The sequence below is a fragment of the Aquarana catesbeiana genome, linkage group LG01 (genome assembly GCF_042186555.1).
Source record: "Aquarana catesbeiana isolate 2022-GZ linkage group LG01, ASM4218655v1, whole genome shotgun sequence".
In the NCBI taxonomy this organism is placed as follows: domain Eukaryota; kingdom Metazoa; phylum Chordata; class Amphibia; order Anura; family Ranidae; genus Aquarana; species Aquarana catesbeiana.
The window spans coordinates 874447044-874468077 of record NC_133324.1 but is presented as its reverse complement, the minus strand read 5'-3'; positions in this window follow the sequence as shown (position 1 = coordinate 874468077).

The window sequence follows — 21034 nt, the reverse complement described above, 5'->3', positions numbered from 1 at the left end:
GTTAGCTATATACAGGAGGAGGGGGGTTAGCTATATACAGGAGGAGGGGGGTTAGCTATATACAGGAGGAGGGGGGTTAACTATATACAGGAGGGGGTTAGCTGTATACAGGAGGAGGGGGGGTTAATTATATACAGGAGGAGGGGTGTTAGCAATATACAGGAGGGGGGAGGGTTAACTATGTACAAGAGGGGGGGTTAACTATATACAGGAGGGGGGTAAACTATATACAGGGGGTTAACTATATACAGGAGGGAGGTTAACTATTTACAGGAGGGGGTTAACTATTTACAGGAGGGGGTAACTATTTTCAGAAGGGGGAAACTATTTACAGGAGGGGTTACTATGTACAGGGGGGAACTATGTACGGGGGGATACTATGTACGGGGGGGTAAAAATGCACGGGGGTTACTATGCACAGGGGGCTAACTAGGGGAGAGGGGAAACTATGTACAGGGGGAGGGGGATAACTATGTACAGGGGGGGTAACTATGGCTCTGCCTGGGACACTGATGTAAGGACTGAGGCTGGGGACACTGGTGTAAGAACAGACTCTGCTGGGGGCACCTGATGCAAGGATGGACTCTGCTGGGGGCACCTGATGCAAGGACAGACTCTACTGGTGGCACCTGATGCAAGGACGGACTCTGCTGGTGGCACCTGATGCAAGGATGGGCTCTGCTGGTGGCACCTGATGCAAGGAAAGAAACTGCTGGGGACACCTGATGCAAGGATGGACTCTGCTGGGGACACCTGATGTACAGGGGGGGTAACAATGCATGGGGGGGTTACTATGTACAGGGGGGTAACTATGCACAGGGGGCTAACTAGGGGAGAGGGGAAACTATGTACAGGGGGGGTAACTATGTACAGGGGGGGTAACTATGGCTCTGCCTGGGACACTGATGTAAGGACTGAGGCTGGGGACACTGGTGTAAGAACGGACTCTGCTGGGGGCACCTGATGCAAGGATGGACTCTGCTGGGGGCACCTGATGCAAGGACGGACTCTGCTGGGGACACCTGCTGCAAGGACAGACTCTGCTGGGGGCACCTGATGCAAGGAAGGACTCTGCTGGTGGCAGGCGACGTGGCTAGTGACACGCTCAGGGGTCCCACTGATTCTGCATTATGGTGAGTTGAATGATTTCATTTTATATTACAATGTAATAATAGAAATAATGCACTTCATACATCCTGACACCATAACAATCATGATGCCGGGATGATTGAAGCGCTAACACCAGGTGTTTGGAGTATCTTCTGCTGATTGTTAAACTTTCTAGAATACACATATTTCTATTGTTGTGTAGGATCTGGGGCTGCTGTCCCTTCATTCCTCTCTCCCCCTTTCCCTCTCCATCCCTCATTCATCTCAGACTCTAACCACACCCCCTTTGAGCCACGCCCATTTAAGCCACGCCCACTATTTCCCGTAAACCATGCCATTTTTCGGTTTTGTTGCTATGCCATGCCTACGAGCACATGCCCCGCCACCTAATTATTATATGGCTCCACCTACAGCCAAAAAAGTGTCCGGCAAATTTTTTCTGTAATGTTTGCAACTATGAGTCTGTATATGCAATTCATCTCCTGATAGTACAGAGCCTCGGAGGCACTCTGCACATGCTCAGTTTTGAGCGTATGGGTAGAGAGGTTTTTTTTTGGGGAGGGTGCATGTGATCAGCATAGGGCCAATCAGTACTGTCCAGGCTGAGGGTCAGGAGTCATGCAGCCTCATAGGACAATCAGAGGAGAATGAAAACTCCTCCTACAAGCTTTAACCAGTGCTCAGCCGGACACTGATAGAAGTTACAAGACTGCTATATACTGCTGATGAGAAAAGGTATTTAGCAGTTTTTTTTAACGGTTCATATGGCTAGGGGTGTGGTTGCCATCATCCAAATTCACTTTTAGCACATTTAATTCCTCTATTGAGTGGGATTGTATAGACAACTACAAAATTAAACATTCCTTAAAATGTCCATCTTTTAATCCTTAATAATTTCATATATATATATATATAACATGTCATTAATTCATATAATGACTTAGTACATAACATATCATAGTATAAATACTTTCCACAACAAGACAATGTACAAAAAAGTAGCACACGGCGGTATTTCCCAGCTACTTGCTATTATATTCCATCACTAAATATGTGCATCCAACACAATAGATGGTTTCAGGAGCTGGAAGATTTTCCAACGCCTTTCGAAATTTTCGGTATTTAGCAGTTTATATTTACTAAAATAATTGCATTTCCATGTTCTGTATACTGTGGGAGACCAGATATAGTGAATGCAGGGTCCTGGGTTTAGTAACAGTTTAAGGTGGTCAGATGAGGCAAGAATTGAATTATTTGGCCTCAACATAAAATGATATGTCTGATGGAAAACCAGTACAGCTCACTATCCAAATAACACCATTCCTACAGTAAAGCATGGAGGTGGTAATATCCTGTTATGGGTATGTTTCTCTGCAGCAAGGACTGGAGCACTTGTCAGGATAGAAGAAAAATGGATGGGGCAAAATACCATCAAATTCTTGAGGAAAATCTGCTGCCCTCTCCCAGAAAGTTGTCAGTGGGAAGAAGGTTTACTTTCCAACATGACAGTGAACCAAAGCACAAAGCAAAAATGATCACATAGTGGTTGAAGGAGAAAAAGGTGAATACCCTTGCATGACCTAGTCAGAGCCCAGACTTAAACCCCATTGAAAATCTGTGGAATGACTTGAAGACTGCAGTCCACAAATGGCCACCATCAAATTTAACTGAACGTGAGCAGCTCTACAAAAAAGAGTGGGCAAATATTGCAAAATCTAGATGAGCAAAGTTAGCTGTTTTTACTAACCCCAACCACAAGTATAAACAAGCCCTAATGCCATGTACACACGATCGGAATTTCTGTCAGAAAAATCTTGGATGGTTTTTCCGACGGAATTCCGCTCAAGCTTGCCTTGCATACACATGGTCACACAAAAGTTCTCTGAAGTTTCGACCACCAAGAACGCAGAGACGTACAACACTATGACAAGCCGAGAAAATGAAGTTCAATGCTTCCGAGCATGCGTCAAATTGTTTCCGAGCATGCGTGATTTTTTGCGTGTCCGAATTGCATACAGATGAATGCATTTTCGGATAGGAACTTTTCCCGACCAAAAAATAGAGAACATGCCCTCAATCTTTTGCTGGCTGGAATTCCGCCAGCAAAAGTCCGATGGAGCATACACACGGTCGCATTTTCCGACAAAAAGCTCTCATCGGAGTTTTGCTGGCGGCATTTCTGATCATGTGTATGAGGCCTTGTTTACACTTGCATTGGTTTCTAAGGAGTGAACTACATTCAAATCACTCTTCAGAAAGCATTTTACAGGCGGCAATGAGGTGTTTTATTTTAACCCCTTAAATGCTGGACTACCGCATCACAGCTGCGCGTGTTGTGTGTGGTTGCAATGTGGCCCCTATTCACTTGAATGGGTCAAGTTCAGCAGGTAGTAGTGCCCGTCAAGTGCAACAGGGATTATATTTCCTGCTGCGACCATGAAGCAGGGTGTCACAGCTGCAGCATATGTACAGTTCTGGCCACTGCCTTTCCAGATAAAAGGGGAGCAGCTGAAAGGTATTACATGAGTGGCTCAGCTGCAGAGTTTTACCAACCGCCAACTGCTAGAGTAAAGGAGCCCTTAGAGCAGGGGTAGGGCAACCTTAGCTCTCCAGCTTTGGTGAAGCTACGAATCCCATCATGCCTCTGCCTCTAGGAGTCAAGCCTGTGGTTGTCAGTTTCTTGCAATGTCTCATGGGATTTGTAGTTTCAAAACAGCTGGAGGGCCGAGGTTGCTTCCCCTGCCTTAGAGTGATTGTTTTTATATATTGTTACACAGTAGAGCTAATTTTTTTCACATATTTAACAGTTATATTTTACAATGTATCATTATAGAAATTATTGTTGAGGATACTCACAAATTCAGGCTTTATTATACAAATAATCCAAATGGTAGAGGTGTGGGGAGCTATTAAATAGATATATTTTAAAGAACTGTCTGTGTTTTTTCTATAATGACTTAGGCGTATTCCATTTACAGTGCATATAAACATTGTGGAGAGCAGTTCTTGTTTAATGATTACTGTCTCCAGTCTCAATTCTCTTCTTTTGTTTTCCATTTCTTGAAGTCCTGGGTAGCTGATAGCCTTAAAGATGGATGTAAAGTCCATTCACATTGTGTCCTCTCGGGAGTGACTGTGGAAACTATCACTGGAAATGTGGACATTTAATTAGAATCATTCATTAGAGCAGCAATTGATGAGGTGTTTCAGGAAAGTCTAGTTCTGTACATCGACGTACCATATAAAACCTTTCTTAATTATCTCATCATCCACAAGGTCTTTCACATGCTCCCTTTGTGTTCTCAAGGTTATTTTGTCTTATTGAAGCATCATCAATCTTCATTTAGTGATCAGAGTCTCTGAAGTCCTTAAAGCTGAACTTACTGTTGGAAGAGTTAATTCTTCTGTACACACTGTCAGTGAATATACCTTAAACATGAAGCTCAGGCATGAATATTAATGTATGTATAAAAAAGCTATGAATACCGTTATATGAGTTTTTTCACAAAATTTCTATATCTACAGTAACTCGATTCCAAGAACTGTAAAAAAGGTTTGACCAGCCAAATGTCCTTGTTCTGGTGACACCATTTCTCCTGGGATCACAGATGCAGCTGCTCGACATCGGCTTTTTTTTGCCTCTGTTGCTGTGATAGACCAATAAAGAGTAACTGAACGGCTAAAACACAGACTTCACTTGGGGAAAAAACTGCCCCAGTATCCCGCTAGTGCTGCTGACTAAAGTCCTAGAAGAAATGATCTACTTAAAGAGAAAGTAAACCCATAGATTTAACAGTTTAAAATAACAGTTACATTTCCGGCATGTGCCGGGAATGTAACTGTCACATTGGATGTGCTCTCAACCAAATTGTCAAACCATCCAATGGCTGGTGTCATAACTGACCACATGTTCAGCACCATGACAGTTGCAGATCAAACAGAGGCCAAGATGGTGGCTTCCTTGGCTGAAAACGATAGGAGGGTTTACTTCCACTTTAAGGGCTCTGGTTAAATATTACATTGAGTAGAATTAATTGGCTACTTGCTTGAAAACACAGATATAATGAATATTCCCACGCTACCTAACAAGGAAGCCAAGATGGTGGCTTCCTTGGCTGAAAACGATAGGAGGGTTTACTTCCACTTTAAGGGCTCTAGGTTAAATACTACATTGACTAGAATTAATTGGCTACTTGCTTGAAAACACAGATATAATGAATATTCCCATGCTACCTAATCTAAGAATAAAATCCGGTCCTTAGTGGCAGCAAACACTGGATTGGTCAAACGCTAGCCAAATAACATTTGTATTATAAAATCAATAAATGGTGCTGCGCTCTAAGTGATAATCAACAAATATAAAAGTGCTAAGTGACTACTGTAAAGTGCAAAATATTCAGAATAATAAACTCCAAGGAAATATTATAAAATGCTTCAACAAGGCACAATGTAAACAATATACAATCTTAAGTGCAAAATACTCAGAATAAGGGTGATAAACTCCAATGTGTAATGAAAGTGCCAATAGTGCAAAGGAATAGCATATAAAATCAGTGCTATTACAAACTAAATAAAGTGCTAGTGCCAAAAAAACAGGAAGGAGAAAGGGATTAAGTCCAAAGTGAGCATAAATCTTCAGATAATTGCTGGTGAATAAAGTGCAGGAAGCAGAGTGCTGATTTCCAACTAACACGCTGTGTTAGTGTGATAGTGTGAATAGAAGGTGTTTTTCTTCGGTGTAATCACACCTCAGGGTGAAATGGCTCCTTACCTTACTGTTGTAAGGTTACAGCATAAACTAGCCAATGGTGGTCCAGGGTTATGTAATAGGTCACCCTAAGGATATCCTATAGATGGCAATATGGTGTCCTGGTAGGTGCTTCTTATGTCTCCCGTATATAGGTCAAGTGGCAGTGGAAATCCTCCCAAATGGACACATCAAATCACATAGAAAGAAAAACGGGGGATCCCAATGGTGAAGTATGTAACAATGTGTAGAAGAAGCAATCTGATATCTTTCATCTAAAATCTTCTTTCTGCCCCAGGGAGAGCTGCTGTGTGTGCTGGTCAGGAAGCATTGGGGAGAGCTGCTGTGTGTGCTGGGCAGAAAACTTGCTTGAAAACATAGATGAATGTGTGTATGTATGTGTAGCTCTATCCCCCGCAGGAACCGCTTGAATTTTTGGTTGCACAGGCCTCCCACTGTTAAATCCACAGCCGGTCTCAGTGTGTTTTCCCACACATCCAAGGCATTTTCCTCCACACCTGCCGCTCACTGGATATTTTCTCTTTTTCGGACTATTCTCTGTAAACCCTAGAGATGGTTGTGCATGAAAATCCCAGTAGATCAGCAGTTTTTGAAATACTGTCTGGCACCAACAACAATGCCACTTTCAAAGTGATTTAAATCCCCATTCTGATGCTTGGTATGAACTTCAGCAAGTTGTCTTCACCACATCTATATGCCTAAATGCATTAAGTTGCTGCCATGTGATTGGTTGATTAGCAATTTGTGTTACCAAGCAATTGAACAGGTGTACTTAATAAAGTGGCAGGAGAGTGTATATCTGTTCATCCTAAAAAATTATATATATGCTCTCCCATCCTTTAACCCCACACCATTAAGGAGATAATAGGGGGAGGGGTGGTGTACCTCAGCATTGAAAGGACAGTATAAGCAAACTTTATAAAAAAAACAAAACAAAAAAAAAACAAAACAAAAAACCTTTAACTCTTCCTTACCTGTTCACAGGCTGGGGGCCTCTGTGGCGTGAGTCCGCTCCTACTGATATTGGAGGCAGACTGCTCGTGGAGAGAGTGCCCTCCTGCAAAGGCCTATCCCACCCATACTAGGTACACAGTCAACGACAGGATGCTTGGTCAACTTCCGTAACTCTAGTTAACCATTTATGTCTGCACACAACAACTTTAATACGGATGTTTTCATACCCCAAATACCTCCATGACCCGAACTGTAGAAAGGTGCCAGTTACTTACATTACACCCCTTGAACAACTCTAGACCAGACGGAAACAAGGGTTCAACGCTTTACTTAGAAAAGTGCAAAAACATTTCAAAGTCCAACATGCAAGGACAGTCTTTTCTCCTACATCCCTAATCCTCCTGACTTAGGATATGTGTTGCCCCAGGCATACCTACAAAGGTAGAATCCATGTACATTCAGGTGATCCAAAAGTGACATTTTCCAGTGTTGTAATCTTTGGGCATGGAAATTTTTACTAAACATAATTCTGTTCTGGGGGGCAGGGTACATGGGTTTAAGCTAATTTGTACAGAAGGACAGCTCCTAATGTCATGATACAAACATGGAGGTTGCCACCTCTGACTATGCTAGTTGCTTGAGAGGTGACCCTCTTACTTCAACATTTTGTGTAACTGACAAAGAACAAGTGTGCAGATAAGGACTTCTGACTCTGCCAGTAACTCAGAAAGTGGTTAGGAAAACTTCCAGTATGGGCACCAGGTTCAGTTACAACTTGTGTATGAGAGAATGTCCCCCCATTTCAGAGAGACTAGCTCTTACCGTTTGATCTCCAAAATAAAAATTAAATACAGGCAGTAAAATAAATAAAAAAAAAGAAAATTGACTGTGGTTTTAACAAATTCCCTACTCCAGTAAAAACTAAAAACTAAAAAAAAAAAGAATTGGCTTTAATTTCTTTGGACATGGACAGAACTGGTAACATCTTCTGTGTCACCAATAAAAAGGGAAGCTTCTCTATCTCATTTTGTTGCAAATCATTTATCTTTTCTCAGTATCTACAAGTTGACTGTAAGCTCCTTGAGATGGAATGAGTTAATTAAAGAACATGGTAATTCTGATTTTGTGAACAGCTGTGTGGTGGTTCAGGCTCATATGGGGGTGAAGGTCCTTTAGCCTGGACATGGACAGAACTGGTAACATCTTCTGTATCAGCATCAAAAAACAAAAGCTTCCCTATCTCCTTTTGTCGCATATAATTTGTCTATTCTTACTATCTACAAATCCACTGTAAGCTACCTGAGATGGAATGAGTTAATTAAAGAAAATGGTAATTATATGTTTTTGTAAACAGCTGGGAAGTGGTCCAGGCTCCTATGGGGGTGAAGTTCCTCTCCTGGCACTAAGCTAATAAAACAATATGAAGTGGATTGTTATTTATTGCATTTTGTTGCAGTAATGTTATTTTATAAACTAAAAAAGTGTCTGTTAAAGTACATAACGAAACATCTTATTATGTTTGAGAAAGAATTTTATCTGTAGTGAAATCCCTGTAGTGCCATAATGAAATATCTATTGTATGTTTAGTCAGGCATTTGGTGATGTTACTGCAAAATACATGAGTAGTAACACTTCTGCTGTTGCATAAGTGTTGTCAATGTATTAAAATTAGCCCAGATGTCCCTGGAAATAGAAAAGATTGATATTTAACAATTAATAACGATATTGCATTAGACAGAAATAAAATGAGACCATCTCTTTACTAATTTGAAGTGGTACTTATGAAAGAGAATGTCAGATGCAACATTGTAAAAGCTAACTCACATTAAGGGCGGTGCTCACTGGGAACCAGGTGCAACACGATCCTGTAAGATTCACATGCAGTTCAGTACGGTGCACTTTGAGCCAAATCATTTTGGATGGGCTCATATCGCAATGCACTCCACCAGATATAGTGCATGCACTACTTTTGGAAACTCAATGCAACTGGATCATATGGTATTTTTGCCCAACACCAGTGAAAGCTTTTTTCATTCTTCTTAACAATTTTAAATAAAAGCTCCTTAAGCAATACTTGCAATTTGCATCCTCCTCCTCTCCTCTTATTCGCTCTACTTCCTGTGAGCCCAGGGCATAAAGAACATGCCTAGGAGCACATTATTAAGATAATTGAGGACCACTTCCACTGCAAGAAGAAGATCTGGGGATGTCACATATAAAAAAATGTAGTGGGCTTTAATGTAATTTTAAGTATACACCTCTATATCACTAGCAAGAGCTGTACTGGGTTTATATGAATACATATACTGTATGTCTGCTTTAATACAGACCTTGAAGGTTCAATCGTTTCAGTTTTACTGAGCCTGTTCCAGTCACTTCAGTTAATGTAATATTTCTTACTAATGTCATACTGGCAAATTTTTATTATGCTTTTTTTTTATTTTAGCATGCTGACTTTTAAGCCTACGTGTCTGCTTTTATGAGAGATGCAGATAAATGAATATATCCTGCATGTTATTAACTTTCCTTCCTATGTCAGCCAGTGCTGGCGATTCACTCAAGTGAATATAACAAAGCCTGGAGTGTACAAAATCCTGCAATATCATTCTGGAAATAGAAGATTATTTTAATAGAAGCTATAAAACATAGAACTCCAATTTGTAATATTTGCGGCTTGCTGTGATATTAATGTGAACAATCCTCATCCATACATTTTATCTCAGTTAACCATATCTCCTGTAAGATGCTTAAGGGATCAACATTATTCTTGTTGTTTTTTTTTTGTTTTTTTTTGTTTTTTTTATGGTATTGCTGTTTTGTTTTGTTTTTTGGGTTTGTGTGGATACAGGTTATATAGCTTGTTTTTTTTTCTTATTATGCTGTTAATAGAGAAACTAATACATGTTTCTGGATAATCTGACTAGTACAGTACTACGAGGTACAATATAATTACAACAAACGTCATAGGCAAGTGCCTGGAGTGACATTGATATGAAGAATATGCTCTCTGTTCTTAGTTTTTTTGTTAAGGTGTTACTAATCCCAGGACCCTTCATTCACTATATCTGGTCTCCCATAATACACAGAACATGGAAATGCAAAAGTTCTAATAAAAATAAACTGCTAAATATCTTTTCTCATCAGCAGTTAGAGCCGTCTTGTGAATTCTATCAGTGTTCGGTGAAAGCTTGTAGGAGGAGTTTTCATTCTCCCCTGACTGTCCTATAAGGCTGCAGGACCCCTGACCCTCTGTCTGGACAGTGCTGATTGGCCCTGTGCTGATCACATGCACTTTCCCAAGAAAAAAAAAACTTTCTAGCAATACACACCAAACTGTGCAGGTGCAGCTTGTCCCTCTTGTAATTAAAGCATGGTGGGTGTCATGAATCAAAATAATAATGTGGGTAGGCAGTAGATGCAACATTTTTCCCTGTTAAAGTTCAACTCAGGGCTCTGACCCCACCCCCAATGACCTCACCCCCATAGTCTCCCTCTGATGTGATAAAGTTGGCACTGCTTTGTGCATTATTACATTGCAAATTAATTGTGCCATGATAATGTGTACTCAGGGGTTGGATTCTTGCCAAGAAAAAACAATATAAAAGCCAGAGCAACAAAAAGTAGCACTTAGGGCACAACGCTCAACTCTCTTTTGCTTCCTTTGAGAGCAGTGAGACCAACAGGGGAAAATGATAAATATTTGTATTTCACTGCACAAACTATGAAAGAGGTACAAAGTATCAAAAAAAAAACAAACTAAAGAAATTAGATTCAAAGTGAATACAAAAGAATGATAGAGCGGGTATCCCTGAGCTAGACATGGAAAAACTGGCATTGAAAGCGTGCTGCTGTTAACCATGGAGGAGGGTGTCCATCTGTGTAAAGACAAAAGAGGCGGAAGGGCTAGACAGTGCCACTGCTCTAGTGTAGTATATTAATGTAAGCCTTTATTGAAACAGTGTAAAAAGAGCCTACTCACAAAAGTAGGTGCATTGGAAGCAATACAGGGCAAAACCATGCGCCACTGTCCAGTGCACTGTTCTGAGCCGCACAAAGGGATCAGTCCATAACCCAGCGTCTGGACCAATGAGAGTGTGCTGGCTCCTCGTGGCCACAGTGCAGTTGTCGAATTTCCTTGTGTCAGATGAGTCCACCATGCTGATGACACCACCAAGGAATCCAAATCACAACAGGACACGTTTTAAGGAAATCTTCCTCTTCTTCAGCTGACCTATACTGAGCTCAGAAAATAAAACCCTGCAACCGGTAGCAGGGGGAAGGAATGAACTGTCAGGTGTTGGGTGCTGGGGAGAAAGAATGGAAATAATTGAATGAGATGAATAAATAAAAAGACTCTCCTGAAAACATCAGTTACAGTACGTCATGGATGCTTGGATCTTGTGTTCTGGTCATCAACATATTTCCCATACAGGACGATATATTCAGCAAAGGGGTTGTTAGCCCAAAATGCGCAAGTCCTCTAAATACCCCATATAGATGTTGGCATAGCTGGGGGCAAAACTTGTCCCCATAGCTGTGCCAATTTTATGCAAATAAAAATCACCCAAGAAGTAAAAATATTTGTGACTGAGGATAAACCTCACAGCTGCCACCAAAAAAGAGGCCTGCCAGCTGTTCAGATCATTGTATTTGGCAAAGAAGTACTGTAATTCCTGTAGGTCAACTTGATGGGATTTTGTATAAAGAGATGATACGTCTAGCGACCCAGATATAATCTGGTCTCCAAGTATAATGCTCAAAAATCCCAAGAATGTCCCCCGTGTCCTTGATGTAGGCAGGTAAACTGGTGGCAATGGGTTGCAGAAAACAGTTAACATAATCCGACAGCCCACTAGTAAGGCTGTTGATAGAGGCTACAATGGGAAGACTGGGTGGTGTCAACAAACTTTTGTGCACTTTCGGTAAGTGATAGAAATACGGGGTAAAGTAATCCCGGCACAAAAATGCCTACTCACCTTTGGTCAGTATGCCTTCCATGGTTGCTTGTCTCACCAGCTCAAAAAATTCTGCTTTGAATTCATGTAGGGAATCCCCCGATACATTTTTGTAAGTAGTCTCGTCACAAAGTAGACTAAAAGATTGGTTTACGTAACCCCAATGATTTTGAATCACCTTATTTTTCCCTGCTTGCTTAATCACAAACTATTGACTGTTCTAGAGAGAAATTAGGGCAGACCGTTCCTCTGAGGAAAGGTTATGACCATTTTTTTGGATTTACAAAAAATGGTGGAGGCTCTTTACCACGTGATCAGCCGTGTCCAATCACGGCTGATCACAATGTAAATAGGAAGAGCCGTTGATCAGCTTTTCCTCACTCGCGTCTGACAGACACAAGTAGAGGAGAGCGAATCGGTGGCTCTCCTGACAGGGGGGTATACGCTGATTGTTTATCAGCGCAGCCCCCCCTCAGATGCCCACACTAGACCACCAGGGAAGCCCCCAGGACCACCAGGGAAGTCCCCAGCATGTGGATGGCCAGGTACATCTCCCATAGCCGTCCACATGTAAAAAAAATGGCCAAAATATGCCAGTCAGTGTCCACAAATGGGCACTGACTGGCACATCATATTTACCGGAACGTTTGAACCCAAAAAAACCTACGTTCAATTGGGTCAAACAAGCTTGAGTAATAAACGGCTGATATACAAAATTGAAAATGTGTCTACACACGGAGTGGCACCGTGGACACAAACAAAAAAGTAAAGATGTGCCACGTCCTAACAAATTGTATAGAGAACAAAACAAGAGGGACTTTTATGGACTTTTTAGGCACAAGTCTAACAAACTGATTAAAAAATATAGTTTTATTTACTTAGAGAAATACATAACATACAAAAAACATATTGTCTAAAAAACACACACCACAACATGTGTATGTACTTAAAAATGCTCGCTATACAGCACCATCTATAATGTACATAAAGTCCCTCTTGTTTTGTTCTCTATACAATAAACGGCTGATGGAGTTCCATGGAGGATGAAAGAAGATCCTGAGATGATCTGTGGACCGGTGTATACCTCAGGGGTGATGCCAGCAGTGGATGGTGATTACATTACAGAAGAAAACAAAAAGAGGCCACATAGTGTAATCCGTATAAAAAATGTGTACCAAATTTATTAAAAAAAGGAAATACACTCACATGAAGATGAATAAAAAACAGCGCTGTATAGGTAAAGAATGGCGGCAGTGGGGTCCTACCCGACGTGTTTCGTCTCCTTGGACATCGTCTGGGGGGTCCCCCCACTGCAGCCAGCAAGATATATATAGGAAATGCAGTCCCCAATTTGACAGTCAACTCCCAATGTGTGCAGCATGTAAACAATGCCACTTCCAGTAGCTAGGCAAGATGGCCGCTCAGCATGCGTTCCACACTTCATTTTGGGGCCTTTACAATCATGTACCGGACATGCCTCAGGTAAAATGGACCTAGCGTCCACATATCAATGTTGGCAGTACCCCTGATCAATTGGGCATTGTGTTCGTATTGGACATTGAATAATATATTCAATGTCCATAGTGTGCTGTGGAAACAAAAACATAACAATGAAGAGAAGGGAAGGTGCGAGTGTGCTGAGAGGAAGTGGCATGATGTCACAAGCCTTTGTCCGAAGCTTGCGTTTCAACAAGCTGTGGTGCGCTGGTGTGTGCGCCGGGAGGGAGTGACGTAATTCCTCCCAACAAAGTGGGAGGCGTCTCAAGGGGCCGTGCTGCGCCGGTGCGGATTGGCATCGTACGTCTCCCCGGTAACAGTGTTCTAGGTGCCATGACAAGTGAAATGCAAGCAGAAAAATGGAATGTAAAACGGAAAACCAAAAACCATAATCTGGAGAAAAGACAATCATAAAATAGGTGAAAAGTTAATTGAAAAGTTATATGGAGTGAATGGCCAGAAATGGATAGGAACAGAGGATATGAACCTAGAGTTCCCACCATTTATTATCTGCCAAAAGTCCACAAAAACCCAACACAACCCCCAGACCGGCCTATCATGAGGGGATAGACTCAGTCACCTCACGTATAGGCCGGTACATAGATTTTTTCCTTCAGCCCTTAGTTAGACAAATGCCATCCTACCTGAAGGACACGGGGGCCACCATACGTTTATTGGAAGGCCTGGATTGACAGGGTGACTATATTATTGCCACGGCGGACATTGTTTCCCTCTATACCTGCATACCACAAGAAAAAGGTATTGAAGCTGTCCACTATTTTTTTGAGAAAGAACCTAGTATTGCCCCTTTCCAACACTCCTTTATCATTGAACTGTTGCAATTCGCCACCCAGCATAGTTATTTCTGGTTTAACCAATAGTATTTTCTCCAGTTACGCCAATCTTTTCATGGCCAAGTGGGAGGAGGATGTCGTCTATGCCCGCAGGACCCCTTCCCTTGTCCTGTGGGCACGTTATATAGACGACATCCTCCTCCTATGGAACGGTAGTGCTGAATCATTGGAATTGTATTTCCAATATCTGAACAACAATGATAGAGGTATATCTCTATCTTATGTTGCCAGTAAAGATACGATCAATTTTCTGGACCTAGAAATCAAAATGTGTAATGGATGTTTTCAGTTCCAGACACACTTTAAGCCAACAGATCGCAATGACTTCATCCCAACGGATAGCTGCCACCATCAATCGTGGCTGGACTCTGTTCCACTGAGCCAATTTCTTAGGCTACGTCGAAATTGCTCTGACATTGCCACCTTTAGAGCACAGTCTAATGTATTGAGAACCAGGTTTGTGGACAAAGATTATGATCCCCATCTAGTGGACCGGGAATTTCAACATGCTTTAAACACTAACAGGGAGTCTTTACTAGAAGGGAAATCTAAAGCAGAACAGGGGGATACTTTCAAGTGGTCTATGCTGACTTCCTTTTCCATTCAGCACAAACAGGTTAGAGCCATTATCTCTAAACATTGGGACATTCTTAGAACTGACCGAATTCTAAATACGGCTTTGCCGGACCAAGCGAAAGTTATCTTTAGAGGAGCTCCCACTTTGCAAAGTAAAATAGCTCCAAACATTATCAACCCCCCCAAACGCCAGTCTCTCTTTCACGAGATGGAGGGTTTCTACTCATGTAGAAAATGTATTGTATGTCAGCACAACTCTGGGATAGGACGGAAAACCATTGAGTTTACATCCTCTGTGACTCACAAACAATATTCCATCAAACTGTTTTGTACCTGCACTACCAGCCATGTTGTGTATTTAATCACTTGCCATTGTGGAAAACAATATGTTGGCCGTACCATCCGCTCCTTTTCAGTCAGAGTGGCTGAACACATTGCTCTTATTAAGAGTGAGGACATTAAACATACTGTCCCCAGGCACTACAAACTACACCACAACCGTGTAATTAAGGGGACACAGTTTGTGGTGATAGACAGATATGTTCCCCCATGGAGAGGTGGTGCCATGACCAGAGGGGTCTCTCGTTTAGAGACCTTCTGGATTCACGAGCTCTGAACTTATTTTCCTTCTGGCTTGAACATGGAGCTAGACATCAATTCCTTTATCAATAAGGCTTGATGTCCTGATCCAACATGCTTATCTTTCTCCTTTCTTCAATATTTTTCCATATTTTTTCCATTTTATTTTTCATTATCTATCTCGGTATTTTTCTATGCATATATGCTTTTTGCATTTTGTATTTTTATTTATTTATTCTCTATTTTTTATGTGTAAATATGATTTTCACATATATGTTTTTTTCACATGTTGTCACATGGGTTTTTAATTTAATGTTTTGAACTTCAGTGATCCTATTAGCCTAGACTCATGTTTTACATATGTTTAGCCATGTACAGATTTGTTTATTATAGGGTCGAAGTTCTTTTGTGTACATTGTAATTGTTTGCACATGATCCCCTTACGAGAGTCCACTCCACATGTAGATATTGGAGTTTTTGAAGTTTTTTTCCAAATATTTTGCTATATCGCACATATTTTTTCTTTTTTTCTTTTTTATCTTCCATTGTATTTTTGCACACATGTTCGTCACATGTTTCTGCTTGCACAGATACAGGTGTAACTTTTTCCCATGTGTGGGAATATCCATTCAATTTAATTTAAGTTACCTACACAGCCATTTCTGCCCATTCACTCCATATAACTTTTCAATTAACTTTTCACCCATTTTATGATTGTCTTTTCTCCAGATTATGGTTTTTGTTTTTCCGTTTTACATTCCATTTTTCTGCTTGCATTTCACTTGTCACGGCACCTAGAACACTGTTGCCGGCGAGACGTACGATGCCATTCCGCATCGGCGCAGCACGGGCCCTTGAGACGCCTCCCACTACGTTGGGAGGAATTACGTCACTCCCTCCCGGCGCACACACCAGCGCACCACGGCTTGTTGAAACGCAAGCTTCGGACACAGGCTTGTGACGTCATGCCACTTCCTCTCAGCGCACTTCTCTGCATTGTTATGTTTTTGTTTCCACAGCACACTATGGACATTGAATATATTATTCGATGTCCAATACGAACACAATGCCCAACTGATCAGGGGTACTGCCAACATTGATATGTGGACGCTAGGTCCATTCTACCTGAGGCACTTCCGATACATGATTGTAAAGGCCCCAAAATGAGGCGTGGAATGCACGCCGAGCGGCGATCTTGCCTAACTACCGGAAGTGGCATTGTTTACATGCTGCACACATTGGGAGTTGACTCTCAAATTGGGGACTACATTTCCTATATATATTCTGCTGGCTGCAGTGGGGAGACCCCCCAGAAGATGTCCAAGGAGACGAAACGCGTCGGTTAGGACCCCACTGCCGCCATTCTTTACCTATACAGCGCTGTTTTTTATTCATCTTCATGTGAGTGTATTTCCTTTTTTTAAAAATTTGGTACACATTTTTTATACAGGATTACACTATGTGGCCTTTTTTTGTTTTCTTCTTGTCCAATGTAATCACCATACACCTCTGAGGTATACACCGGTCCACAGATCATCTCAGGATCTTCTTTCATCTTCCACGGAACTCCATCAGCTGTTTATTACTCAAGCTTTTTTGACCCAATTGAACGTAGGCTTTTTTGGGTTCAAACGTTCCAGTAAGCTTCCCTATTGTTGGTGGTGGTATTTCTCCATTCCAGATGTCTTTTGCACACTGACACTTTTTATATGAAGTCACATATATATTGAGTACTATTATCCCATCATTTTGTATGATATACCTTTTGAGGACTTTTATCTTTTTTTTTTATGTCCCCCCATTTAATTTGGATTTGCTGATTTGAGGAATGTAATGGTCTTCATACTACACTATATGTGGTTATTTGATTTTTTATATTAGTGCTACACTTATTTTGTTATCTGTTTTATGCACATATCCCACTGGCCGTGTTAGCTGCTTGCTTTTCTGGGTAGTGCAGAATTATTTCTTATACTCTGGCACATCATATTTACATGACAAAACAGGGATGCCCCGCAATGCCACCCATCAGTGTCATCAGTGCCACCCGTCAGTGTCCATCAGTGCCACCTATCAGTGCCCATCAGTGCCCACCTATCAGTGCCCATCCATGCCACCTATCAGTGCCACCCATAAGTACGTGTAGAGCTGACAATTTTTGCTTCTAGTTATATGTAATGCTGTAAGGTTAATAAGTTGGTATATGACGCCATCTAGCAGCCAAAATATAAAAGTACAGCATTTTTATATTTTTTCACTAATGCCCCGTACACACGGTCGGACTTTGTTCGGACATTCCGACAACAAAATCCTAGGATTTTTTCCGACGGATGTTGGCTCAAACTTGTCTTGCATACACACGGTCACACAAAGTTGTCGGAAAATCTGATCGTTTTAAACGCGGTGACGTAAAACATGTACGTCGGGACTATAAACGGGGCAGTGGCCAATAGCTTTCATCTCTTTATTTATTCTGAGCATGCGTGGCACTTTGTCCGTCAGATTTGTGTACACACGATCGGAATTTCCGACAACGGATTTTGTTGTCGGAAAATTTTATCTCCTGCTCTCCAACTTTGTGTGTCGGAAAATCCGATGGAAAATGTCCGATGGAGCCCACACACGGTCGGAATTTCCGACAACACGCTCCGATCGGACATTTTCCATCGGAAAATCCGACCGTGTGTACGGGGCATTAGAAGTGACATGGAAGTGTTTTATTGTTTACCTTTGGACATTAACTTGACCTACCCACAATGTCCATTAACTCCCATGAATCACAGGAGAAATTAACTGCATTGTGGGAAGGATATAAAAGGGTTTGGAGCTGCCATTTTAGGTTTCTTGTTCCTGGGACACGTGGCCTGCCAGCAGGGCTCTGTGGGTGTGTGTGTGTCCCACAGAGTTGTGGCCTACCCTGTGAGGAGCGGAACAGCAGCCAGCGATCCTGCCTTAGATCACAGTGTGCTGGAGCAGCAGAGTGATTGTTCCGGAGACCCTTGAAGACAGTAACCGAGGACTCCTGGACATCAGTGAACGGAGCAGCGTAACAGCGTAGCAGCAACTCCAAACAGACTGAGAACTTGTGGAACAGAGACATCCATCTGCCTGGATTCGGTGAGAGGGCTAACGCCCAGAAGTTTGCATTACATGTTACACACTTAGATTTATTGCAAAGTGCTGCTGGGATTGATAGTCCCACGAAACAGCTTCAGTTGGAAAGATTCTCACTTGCACAGGTTTCAAATTAGACTGCATTACCCAGGAATTGATGCTGGAAGTTTGTTCCTTTTGAGAAGAAGTATCTAACCAATTTACCTGATTGAAATTTCTACTGTGCATTATTCTGCATCCTTTCATTAATCACAAATCTTGTGGATTACAAATATATAGATTCTCTAGCTAGCAGAAGACAGAAGATAACAGGACTATTTCTATCATTGCAAGGCCTTGCATTTAGTCATAATAATAGAATGATTGCACTGTCAAAGCAGGGGGAGCTCCCTAGTGATTAAAACTGTGGGGTGTTGATTTTCCTATGTCTTTGTGTTCCTACAGTGTGCTGGAGGTGGGAAGGTGTCCAGAGTTAAGGCATTATTCACTCTGAACACTAGTCCCACCTGGAGATGCACCAGCAGGGGGTCTATACAAGAAACCTATATATATATGTTGAAATCTCTGTGAATATTCACTGTGCGGTCACGCCACGTTAATGTGACAGTATAGTTATTGTAATTACTGTTTAACACCAGTTTAGTAAAATAAATTATTCTGGTTAATTACAATTTGTGTGCAGTGTTGTATTTTGTTTCTCCTGCAGGTGGAACAGCAGGTAACTAGGTAAAGGTATATTATAACTGCATTATACATTGAGAGACTTTAGTCCATATCAGTATCATTACAACACTGCACTACAGATGTGTCAAGGGGATTAATCCAAATTAATAAGGGGTGTAAAAAGAGAAACAGGCCCGTTCAAATACCAGCAGCTCCATCGGGGGTAATTGCTACATACGCATCAGTGCCGACCATAAGTACCCATCAGTGCCACCTACGAGTGCCCATCAGTGCCGCCTACGAGTGCCCATCAGTGCCACCTATGAGTGCCCATCAGTGCCGCATACCAGTGCCACCTATCAGTGCCCATCAGTGCCACCTATCAGTGCCCATCAGTGCCGTCTATCAGTGCCCATCATCAGTGCCCATCAGTGCCACCTCATCAGTGCCACCTCATTGGTGCCACCTCATCGGTGCCCATCAGTGCCCATCAGTGCAGCCATATCAGTGCCCATCATTGAAGAAGAAAACTTACTTATTTACAAAAAAAATTAACAGAAACAAAAAAAACTTGTTTTTTTGAAAAATTTTCAGTCTTTTTTTTTTTGTTGCGCAAAAAATAAAAATTGCAGAGGTGATGAAATGCCACCAAAATAAAGCTCTATTTGTGGGAACAAAATGATAAAAAAATGTTTTGGGTACAGTGTAGCATATCCGCGCAATTGTCATTCAAAGTGCGACAGCACTGCAAGCTGAAAATTGGCTTGGGCAGGAAGGTGTCTAAGTGCCTGGTATTGAAGTGGTTAAAGACGTTTGTAAAGCTTATCCAAGACACGTTTTCAGTTCTAATACGTGTCAAGAAACACAACCCAGCATAACTCAGCATGTATATCCACACAGCACAAACACCTTATTCCGTTTACTGTGGAATGTGTCAAGGCAGATGTTGATTGTCCAAAAACAGGATGGGAAGTGTGAAAGTTGTGGAACCACCCTGTTTTAGTTATATAATCCCATCCCTGGTGTAGGGAAGCCTGCAGAGGTGTCAATGCTTTAATTTATACATGGATGATATGTGGGTTAAGCTGTCTCAAGCATTCATACAGCTGTCACAAATAATCACCATAATATGTTAATTTCCTATGATCGCCAGTTTCACTTAGTGGCCATATTGAGTTATTTTCCTGATTAGGGTACTTTACAAAAATATTGTATTATGGTCTGTAAATGGAGCTAACGATCATAGGAGATATATATATTTGTGCTGTCTGTGTGAATAACAAATTAGTCTTTTTGAACTGTGCGTTACATGTCAAGGAGGAAGTGACTTGGACATTGAGGTCTACAGGAGACCTACCCACACAGACCAGAATCAGTTTTTTGAAGCCCACCAGCTACTGGAACATAAATGGGGGTTATGCAACATCAGGCTGAGATGCAACAACAAACATTCTAAAGCCAAGGATAGAGACATCTGGGTAAAACAAAAACATGGGACCATGGCACAAAGGGGAGAAGCAGAACAAATGGAGTAACACACAGTAGTCATTCTGTATTTAAGGATATTTACTATTGCATCCCTGTGTCTTTCAAGCCTAGCCAGGGCCGGTGCTACACTAGTTTGCACCCTAGGAAAGACCATCTACTTGCACCCCTCCCCAAAAAAAAACTGCACACATTGCCCCTCTTACATTAAGCCTACACTCCCCCTCCTGTACACACTGCCCCCTTCAATCCTACACCCCCCTTCCTGCACACACTGCCCCCTTTTATTGCTATATCCCCTTTAATCCTACACTCTTCTTCCTATACACACTGCCCCCTTTTAACCCTACATCCGCCTTCCTATACACACTGCCCGCCTTTAATACTACACCTACCTTCCTGTACAGACTGCCCCCCTTCTTGCACACACTGCCTCCTTTAACCCTACACCCCCCTTCCTGTATACACTGCCCCTCTTT